Source organism: Anarrhichthys ocellatus, unplaced genomic scaffold (assembly GCF_004355925.1).
Source record: "Anarrhichthys ocellatus isolate YVR2014 unplaced genomic scaffold, GSC_Weel_1.0 scaffold7, whole genome shotgun sequence".
In the NCBI taxonomy this organism is placed as follows: domain Eukaryota; kingdom Metazoa; phylum Chordata; class Actinopteri; order Perciformes; family Anarhichadidae; genus Anarrhichthys; species Anarrhichthys ocellatus.
The window spans coordinates 5,200,605-5,211,182 of NW_022280037.1; positions in this window are offsets into that span (position 1 = coordinate 5,200,605).

Consider the following 10,578-nt stretch of genomic DNA (forward strand, 5'->3'; position numbering starts at 1 on the left):
CACACACACACACACACACACACACACACACACACACACACACACACTGAAACATACATACAAACAAATGTTAAAGAAACCAAAAATCTGTTTTCAGTCTATCAATGGCACAAGGTTTTGCTCTATTTTCAGGGCCCATTACGTCAATAAAGAAAGAGGTTTAGGAACAGATTCTGTAAAAACACTCATTCCACACACACAACCCTGGGAAAAAAGCCCGTATGATAGGGGGAGAGAGAAGTTAGTGACAGGTCTTATAGGGTTAAAGTGAACTGAAAGCTGTTGTCACATTCACACACACACACACACACACACACACACACACACCCACACACACACACACACACACACACACACACATTAATTCCTAGTATGAATATGCCTTACTGATGGAGAGACATGGCTTCATATCTAATGGCGTTAGCGAGTAAGAGTGAAGAGGCTGCTGGGTATGATCCATTTATACGCATGCTAATAACAGAGCACATTGAGCCGAGGACGAGCCGGACGATCTCTCTTTAATCGACCATCCATCATTAGGATGCGACTCTCCGGTCAGACACAGCGCATCATTACTCTGCACACACACACACGCACGCATGCACAAACACACACCCCAAAAACCCTTTATCTGCAATTGTTCATTTTCTCTCATCACCTCTCCACACACTGTGTATTTTGTATAAATCAGGGAGAATCAGCCGCACTCAGTGGAACTAGTGAAAGTCAGTGAACTGTAACGATGGCACAGCTCCCTTCAAAAGGGCCTTTGTAAGCCAGACTTCTCTCTCAGTAATGAAGCATGTAGCGAAAGCTTGCTCCCCTCTGTAAAAACGGTGACCTGAAACTACACACACACACACATACAGCTTATGAGATCACTAAGGGAACAGTGAATCCTGCTGCACAATAAATGTCGTCCACGTGTTCCAAGCGCGGGCGGCCTCAGGAGTCCTGCAGTGGTTTAAGGGTCAGGGTTGAGGTTTGGGTAGCTGGTCTCCAGTGGCTCAGTGTCAAACCTCAGCTCTCACAGCTTCTCACTGCTCTCGGAGAAGGAGCTGGGTATCGGGATTTGGCTTTTCGCCCAGGGAGCGAGAGCACTGAGGGACCTTTCCGTTCTTGGAATGCCACATTTAGCCGCTTTGTACACCACAACCATCAGAACAGAGAATAAAATTTGTTTTTTTAACCACGGCTGGTACCCATTGCTGGCCTCCTTGTTATCTTTTTTTTATACTGCGAAAAGGGCACTTCAGGAACATCATAATATCTTATTTCAGGATTATTACATTTTGGTTTTTGTAATAAAAATCTTGCGAAGCATCGTTTGAATAAACTAACTCTGTGAGCTATTCATCTATTTTAGTCACAAAGTTGATTGGGAAGAAGTCTTTGATCTTAATAACATGCTAAGCAATAAATAAGACATTTTTCAGAACTGTTGTCTTTTAATTTCTAAGGTTTCATTGATTTTTAGGTCTTCGGTCCAATAGTGTTTTGAAACGCCCTGATTTTTTGAGCAGTCTCATCAAGTTGCCAGATGTTTTTTTTACTGATTTCATGATCACATTTCTAATACATTACACAACGTCTTTTGCTCATTTGTACAAGTTTTGCATTGTAAACCCCTGGGCTAAGACGAAATCCAGACACTTTGTGTGCACATTCACATTGACTCCATACACACTCGAAAATGCATCATTAAAACATGCACACAGTCACACAACTTGCTGACACTCACTCGCACTAAGACCTACATATGGCAGACTGTGAGCATGCGAGTTGGGCAGCTGGCCGGTGTTAAATTGGATCCCTGGGTTCCCCACTGTTCAATGGGACTTAACGCCATATTAAAGGCATCTCCTACAGTCCTGCACCAGTGGGAGCGCATGGACAGTGGCCAAGGAAAGCAGCCCAGTGCCAGCCACACCCCTGGAGGACTGCATCTGCTCCCACCGTGGCCCCTTTATGTTCAGCATGACATATCGTCCCATGTGCCCATGTGCCAGTGGTGCCAGACTGCGTGTGCTTAACACAAGATCACCTTGGTAATACAATTAGAAAAATACATATCTGAATATGTGCATCGGGATGTGACTTTGTGCACTTTTGTGTGTGTGGTAGATGGGAATGGGGCTGCCATTTAGCAATTTATGGGTCAGCACATGCTGAAACCACAATGTCTGCTGAGAGTTGAGTCCAAATTTGGTGATCCCCTCCCTTCTTTAAGAATTTATGTTGAGCGTTATTTAATCTGTTGAAGCGCTAGTGGAAGAGGGGAGTGTGTTTGTGCTTCCAGTGGCTGCTGAAGATCGGCCACTCAGTGTGGTGCAGATTGCGTGGGCAGATGCTGCTTTATGCACCAAGCTCATTTTTATCACCGGCTTGTACTATACACCAGTGACATAAAGCTATTGGTGCAGTCATGCCTGAAGAAAGTTAGAAGGGGTGCTTGTGGAATTATTTCCCTTTGTATCTCACACATAATTGAATGTGTCTCATTTCCTGCCAAAACAAATACAGAGGCTGCATTTCGAAGTTGATTAAAAACGTTCTGCGAAACAGCGTGAATGCTACAATGGGTGAGAAGCATTCCACGCGAGGGCAGTCATCAAGTTTGTGTACATGTAAGCGTTTGTGCATGTTCCTGTGTTTGACCAGAATCAGCATGCAAAGGTGTAAATCTACAATAGTGGCTGAAGAAAAACTGTCTCTCAAACTGTCACTTTGGCGGTGGCCCTGGGAGAGCGGGAAGGATAATGGGAGTAGTCCAATAAGTTTGTCTGGCTTGTTAGTGTGATTGTTTTCTCACAAAGCTAATTAACTGTCTTAGCCTTGGGGACCCTCCTTCGTCCTATATCTCACTATCACCACCCTTCCACACATACCCACACCACATACCCACACAGTCATCTATCCACCCCCCCTTCCCACCCCCCCAAAGCCCCCTCCTCCCTTACCCTCACCAGCGGCAGCTCTCTGTCTCTCTGTCTTTCCTGTCATGTTTAAATTGATGGAGGTTCTAGTGATTGTCTGTATGGTCCCAAGGTGCCTTTCCCCACTACACAGGCATCCTCCGGATTCTTCCTGGTCCACAGTTGATTACGATGAATCAATCTGAGGGGTCAAACACTTGGACTGGGGCACTGTCATCTCCAGTGGCTGTCGGGGTAAGCCGGCCCGGGATAAGAGGGCGTTTCCAGCAACCCCTGTGACCCCCTCGACCACTCTTGTTTCCGTGGTGAGACCTTCATTAGGGGACAAATCTGTTCCCTTAGTATAAAAAAAAGGAAGGGAAGGGGAAAGTGGGGGGTGCTTTTGTTTTTCATCTCATCCCTATTTCTTCTACCTCTGGTGGCCTTTTTCTCTGTCTGCTAGGGCTGGAAACTGACAGGTAACAGCAGAGCACAGCAATAACGCCGTCCCACTGGCCCGTACAGCAAATAATGCCGGAGATTTAATCAATGGCCGAGAGGAAAAGCAGGGCCAAATCAATAGAAGCCTGGCTGTTTGCTCCCCTGCTTTGAAGGTGAATCCGGGCCTTGCTACATAAATTGGACTAATTGAAGAGCATGCTAGGAAACAAGCCCCCTTACGAAGCATGTCTGTCTCAGCATGATACTTGTGTGTGAAATTCATCAACCCAGAAGAGCAGAGGCTGAGATAATAAGCTGCCATGAGCCTGGAAAGAAAAGTAGAAGGGAGAAACACAATATTAACTTGCATTGGAGCTGATAACATCCGTCCTCATTTAGGTGATAAGCGTGGGTGTGCCGCGGCATCAACATCAATACCACTTGGTTTGGAGTAACAGCTCACATTCCATCTTCTAAGTAGTAGAGAGAATGTGTTTCATGGCACTATGTATCAAGTGTGTTCCTTTTCATTTATCTATCACAGAGTAGCATCGATGATCTATGTTTTCATACTGTACAATGTGTGTGAGTGTTAAAAGGGCCCCTTGCATGCCGAGCTGAGGACATAAAACCAGTGACAGTGATACATCTCATCAGCAGAGACAACAAATTAAAAACGCTCACATATGAGACACTGCTGTTCAATAAATTGGCCTTATTTTCAGGGGGAAAATGGGGCCGTCTCAACACAAAACAATCAATCAAAGCAAATGACCCTGCTATTCGTAAATCTGTCACAGCAGAGCAATGCTGTGTTATCGGCTGGTCGAGTTGAGATCTTCTCTGAGACCTCATTCCATCTCAGGTCTCTCGTGGGGGTGGGGCCCTAAGGTCTTAGACCTAGGGTTGGCCTTAATTAATAAGTTTTGTAGTAATGGCGTGAACAACAGGAGGTGTTAACCCTGTTAGTAGAGTGGCATGTTATAGCGTTAGGCTCCTCTGAAGGAAGCAGTGGAGGGGGTGAATTAAAAGATCTCAGCCGTGGATTGGCTCACAATGCACAGGAAGGAGATTTGAGCCCAAATGAAATGATTGTATCAGATAGAAATCGATAGCAATCCATGCCTTCCTTAATCCTGCACGAGCTCCCAGATCACTCCCCGGTGCAGGCAATCTCTCAGCCATCATTACGACACGCAGATCGATAGCTGGGCAGCCAGGCCTCTGGTTAAGTTTCTGGCTACACTGCAGAAGTATGGGAGAAGAGAGCAAAGGAGAAGTGAGACGAGACAAGATGATGAGAGAGGCCACAGGGTGTTAGAATGGCTTTGGGTTGTCTGACAAAGTACAACCGTGCTGTTGTTAGAGGTTATTAACAAGAGAAGACAGCAGAAAACAGGTAATCTACCTCGCCAAAAAAAACTTTAAATCCTGCCAAAAGCTCCAACGCACAAAATCTTTTGTTGTGTTATTATCTCACAATAGGGGATTTGAGTTAAGCGCCAAGCACATTCCGCTTTAAGAGACGGATGATGAAGCTTGGAACTGTTTTTTATGGTTGTAATCAGAACAGGTGCAAATCATCTATCTAGGCGTAATACAATTTTACAAAGTGCTTTCTTGTCTGCAATACTTTCTGTTTTAGTTTACGCCACGACCAATGAGAGAGACCATCATACGTCTCACTGGCAACATCTCGGGGGACCTGAGTGAAGAAAAACAGGCTTGAGTTATTGCGGGGGATTTTGGTGGGGCAGTGATTGCATTCATGTGATGTAAAATAAGAGAAACAAAAAACAGCGATACAACAATGATAAATAAGAACATTTGCTGACTGGGAGCACCACCTGCAGAAAAAAAAAGATAAAATAAAGTACATAAAACAACTTTGATGAGGTGTTTGTGCACAGAACTCGCAGGGTATTTGTCATGCATTTTCTTCTTGAAAAATTAATTGGTGTGTTTATCATTAACACCAGTGGCCTTAACAGCAGGAGGAGCCATCATTAACACCAGTGGCCTGAGCAGCTGGAAGCACAGAGAAAACGCCTTTGGGCTCAGCCTCTGCTTTCTGCGTTTTGTAGTCAAGTCACAGTGTCTCTTTAAAACCCCTCAATTAAAAACGGCGAGTTGGGCGCTGCTTTAATGATAGCGGTGATTTTAATCAGGAGCGTGGTATTCCTAGTAGGTCCTGGAGGTCTGGAGGCCTCACTGCACACATCAACTTATCTCTTCCTTAAAGCTCCCTTTCTAATTTCCCACCTCCTTCAAAGTCTGCTCTGCTCTCCCAGCGCTCACCTCCGTCCTCTTCCACCCCCCCCCAACAGAGCTCGCTGTGTGGTTGTACATATTGAAAAAATACAACACACCACAAGTAATTAATTCCATTGGCATCAATATTCTACTCATGAGCAGCAAACACAGACCAGGGAGAGCTGGTACAGGAAATCTCAGTGATGGGAAAGCGGGTATATGAGTGGGAAGATAGATTGAAAGATGGAGAGAAGGATTGTTTACTCTCTCCCTGTTCTCTGTCTCTGTCTTGCCGCCTTTTTTCCTCCATCTCTTCTTCTCTCTGAAGAAGCCTGCTGGCACGAAGGAACTTCTCCCAGCAATTAAGAGGGGCCGCAGACGCTCAGCGTAATTACCGCCGCACATTGCTGCTGTCACAAAACTCAGCTTGCCCTCTGGTCATAAAAAAACACACTGAAGAATATTTAGAAATGAATTATTCAGAGTGATTGTTCGCACTCAATTATTCATGGGGGCCCGGCGAAGGGAGATTTGCATCTCAACGCTGTAAATATTATTAATCTTGCCAATTACAAAATTCTCTGCCGCTCCAAATTCTTCGAATGATGTTCCAAATGTGTGCGGCATTTTATAGCCTTTAATGTTTAAGTGGCTTGAAATGAACGTGCTGCAGCTTTTACAAATCATCTGGAGAAAAAAAAAAATCAAGCTCTCTGGAATGAGATTTCTCATAGGGCGTGAGACAAAGTCACACCACAAAACTGCCAAATGTTAACATTCAACATTTTAAGCTTAATGGTCAGATTGTATGTAGCCACAAAGGGGAAGAAAGAACAGAGAGAAAGAAAAATTTGTGCGCCATTATGTTTAATATTGGATAAACCAAATTTTATATGAAAAATGAATCCATGGACTGCATTTGGTTCCATTAGGTATTTTTGGGACTCTAGTCTTAGAAAGCAGACATCATACTTGTATGACATCATTACGAAGTTTACTTAAGATATTTCACATCGTTGTAACTAAAATACAGATACAAAGGCAGCAACACAAGAATAAAGTATTACATTTACCAGTACAACATGTTTATCTTCAAAGAGGTCTGATACGGTGTTAGCCACTTTTATGCATAGATAGCATAGATACAGGTGAATATGAGGCCATTTTTCAGGACCTTATAATAAAGTAACTTATAATCTGTACATATTCAATTTCATCCCAAACACACCCCATCTGGTTTGCCTTTTTTAATACACAGAATATAATTGGCTCATTATCTTTTATCTTACCTCTTTTAGTCCCTCCAAATGCACGATAGAACAGATCATTTATGAAATGCGAATTGGGGTTCAAGTCCAGACACTTAATTAAATCCATTCCAACTCTGATATTACTGTACGCCTTCTTCTTCTTGAACAATGTCACAGATTGTAATAGATGGAATACATGCTGGGCTGTAGTAATAATGTGTCCAGACTGGTGGACATCCCACTGTATTAAGTGGAAGGGGCTGGTGGCCAGAACACTTGTGCATCTATCTATAAGGATGTGTTATTTCCTGGCCTTAATTGGCCAATAATGGAATTTCATGTGTGTGCATATAATTACAATTTTTTAACCAACAAACTTAATAAAAAAATACATACAAAAAAATTAAATCTAAAAATAACAACTAAGTATGTATACCTAGATTTTGAATTATGCCTGATGCATGAATTACTTGTAATTATTGATGATGACAGTAAGGACACGGTGCTATTGACCTAGGGATTAAACTATTTATAGTTACCATTTTAAGTGACTCCATTAAAAAAAATGGCCTTGGAGGAGCATTACTGTAAGGTTAAAGGAGAGTGCTTCCCTGCTGCTAGTCACACCAATAAGCCAGCCAACTGCATTTATCCATTCACAAACGCATCCATCCATTGAGCGGTGTACACAGGACATCAGCAATCTGGATTTTTAATCGTAACCCTGTGTCTCTCGGTTGCCTGCCTGCTGCTTCACTGGGTCTCAGGATGAATGGGAGAGTGACACTTTGTAATGCTTGAGGCTGAGGAGCTCACTCTAATAGGCCTAGACTTAATTAGTATGGGACTCCCCCTGTACGCAAAGATAAATCCTAACCCCTTGAAAGTAAGACTGCTGACACACGTACTAATACACACACACAATATACACAAACAAATTGAAACACACAGACTCACACACAGATTCAGTATAGCTGTATGCATTACTTTCCATCTTTCAGCACCCTTCGAGCTGTGATGTGGTGCTGATAATATTTTTAAGTTAAAAAGACTTCTTTCTCTTTCTCCTCCCTCCTCCCTCCATCCCGTTTTCGCTATCCACTGTATCTTTCTCTCATTGCCTCACAGGCTGCAGAGTGATGTGTCATTTTATAATCCTGTGCTGGCTAAATTACATTAGGAATATCCTCTCGTTAATTAAACCTGCTATTGGCAGCACCTGAGATAAAACAGATTATAAGAGCTGAGAGTGAAAACACAGAGCATGAAATGCCAGCGTCAGCACTTTGCATGTGTGTGTGTTCCTGAGAGGATGGGGGAAGAGGAGAAAGAGCGAGACACTGCAGGAGGAAATGGCACAGTTAAGATCTGTTGGTGTACTTTTGTCTATAGATGGTGCTGCAGCAGCTTTACCCACACGCCGTACAGCCTACACCATGTGTGATTTAATGTTTATCCTTTCAGAGATGGTTTATCCATAACAGGATTAGTTTTAGGGTCAATGGACACTATTCACATGCTCTTTTGCACTGCTTCTGGCAGGTGGTAGAGTCCATAGTAAAACAACTCCTATCATCAACACATTCTGCATCTCTGGCACCAGCTGCGAGTATGACTTATATTCCCCCAGAATGGTACTAATCTACTGGAAATACTTTTTGTGATTCGATCTTTTAACTGACGGGATTATCTCCTTGCAGAGATATAATATCTCTGCAAGTGCAAAACGTGAATTTTACTTGCCGGATATGAAATTCATCAGGTGTTGTTTCGATATGCTAGTCTGGCTTTGGAGAGAGTATTCAATTTCTTCTTTGGGCTTGGGTAGAGTAACCAACACTGGAGTCTATGTAAGGAAAGATCTAAGCCCCATTAAAATATATCAAAGATACCTCCTTCGAACAAAATTAATCATGATAAAAATTCACATTAAACACCCTGTTCTCGGGAGCTGTCAAAACTGATTAATGCAAAGGGAGGAGGAGCGACGGGAAGGGAGCGAGAGAGAAAGAGAAAAAAAACTTGTATAAATATAAAGTGAGTCGGAGTGGGAATGGATGTTGCCTTTGTATGCACACCGTGTAAAGCCATTGTGGAGTTCACGCGGGTCCCTTACAAACGAATAAATCACTGCCTTCGGACAAATTAATCAAAGTGCCCAGCTGTTGCTGTGCATGGCTAACTGGCGACAGCGCCAGCAGAGGCTGAGACTCCTTCCTTGGGTGTGTTGTTACCCTCCCTTCCTCTCTCGAGGCAGTAGACCTGAAGTGGCAGATTGCGTTTGTCTCCCTCTGAGTGATGTACTGCCACTTCCCATCTGATAATTTATCACCAGGTCAGATGTTTGTTACATCGATATATTTTCCCCCATTTCTCCCAAAACAATTCAGAGAATGGATTCTGACTTCTGCGATGTATAAACTCACATGTTTGCTCTAAAAGGCGGCCAAAACATACAAGCTATTTGAGCATTTTGATGCTGTTACACCATTATTATATATATGTATACTATTTTTTAAATCAATTATAGAACTTGACGTGTCAGTGACAACGTAATCTCTATATGCATTTTTTGCATTCACATGTTTGTACGCAACGGGATACAATATTTTGGCCATGAAAACGTTCTGGTTTCTGTTTGTAGTCTGTGTAGTAGTGACTAAACACGTTCTAGCAGTCGAGATCAAAAGAGGTGGAACACATTGGCTGAAATGCAGTCTCGTAACCCAATAGCTATAGTTTCTCAAGGGGCACTGACAACAGTCTCCTGGACGAAAGTCCTGTGGCTGTTTGACCCATCCACCTTACAACGGGACTATCTCGCATCTTATACTACGTCAGTTGCTCTGCCCGTAAAGCCACGGGTGGGTGCATCGCATACACACACACTAAATGTTCGCTGTGTCAGATGTCGTGGAGCACTGACCAAGCTGCATTATTTGAAATATTGGGAGTGAGAACGGGTTGTATGAATGATGGGGTGTCTTTTTTAAACCAAGAGCTAGCATCTAATGTAGCTAAATGCCAATCCGTACTTTGCTGCCAACAAGCAAAATATTTCCGAACTTTTTTAAATTTATTTTTATGGATATGTGTAAAAAGGTTGATAAAAAAAAGTAATTACGAAGATGGTCTTTCAGAACTTTTCAGTCTTCAAAATCTGTAAGGCAAAGAGAACAGTAAGGGGTCAATGACTTATGTCTTTTGCTTTAATTTAGCCATGTACCCTTGGAAAACACTGCAAGGAAAACCGTAGACTTGTTCAGCAAGTCAATGAACGGGTGCCAACATCATGGATGACAGTCATACATGTGACATGACAGTAACCCGCTCTGACTCCTCGGTCACCATGCACTTACGGTAATGGAGACATGACACATTTTGTCCGTCACTGGCACTTTCTTCTCATTTTCCCGGAGATCATTTAATACCTTCCAACCATATTCCTGAACCGTGCTTTGGATGTTGCTGTTTTCTCCGATTTTTGAACTGATTGTTAACCCACCGCCTCACCCTATTCCTTCTATTCTCTCCGTCTTGCTGACTGCTGATGTCCTCTGCAGGGGAAAATCACTCTAAGAAGAAGTTTACTTTGTGCTAATCTCATAAATGCGTCTCCCCTCCTTTGTCCCCCCCATGATGCAGGCATCCAATAAACCACTTACATAAACCTCTCCTCTGAGACAGGCCTGAAAAAAAACTGCTGACATGTTCAAAGT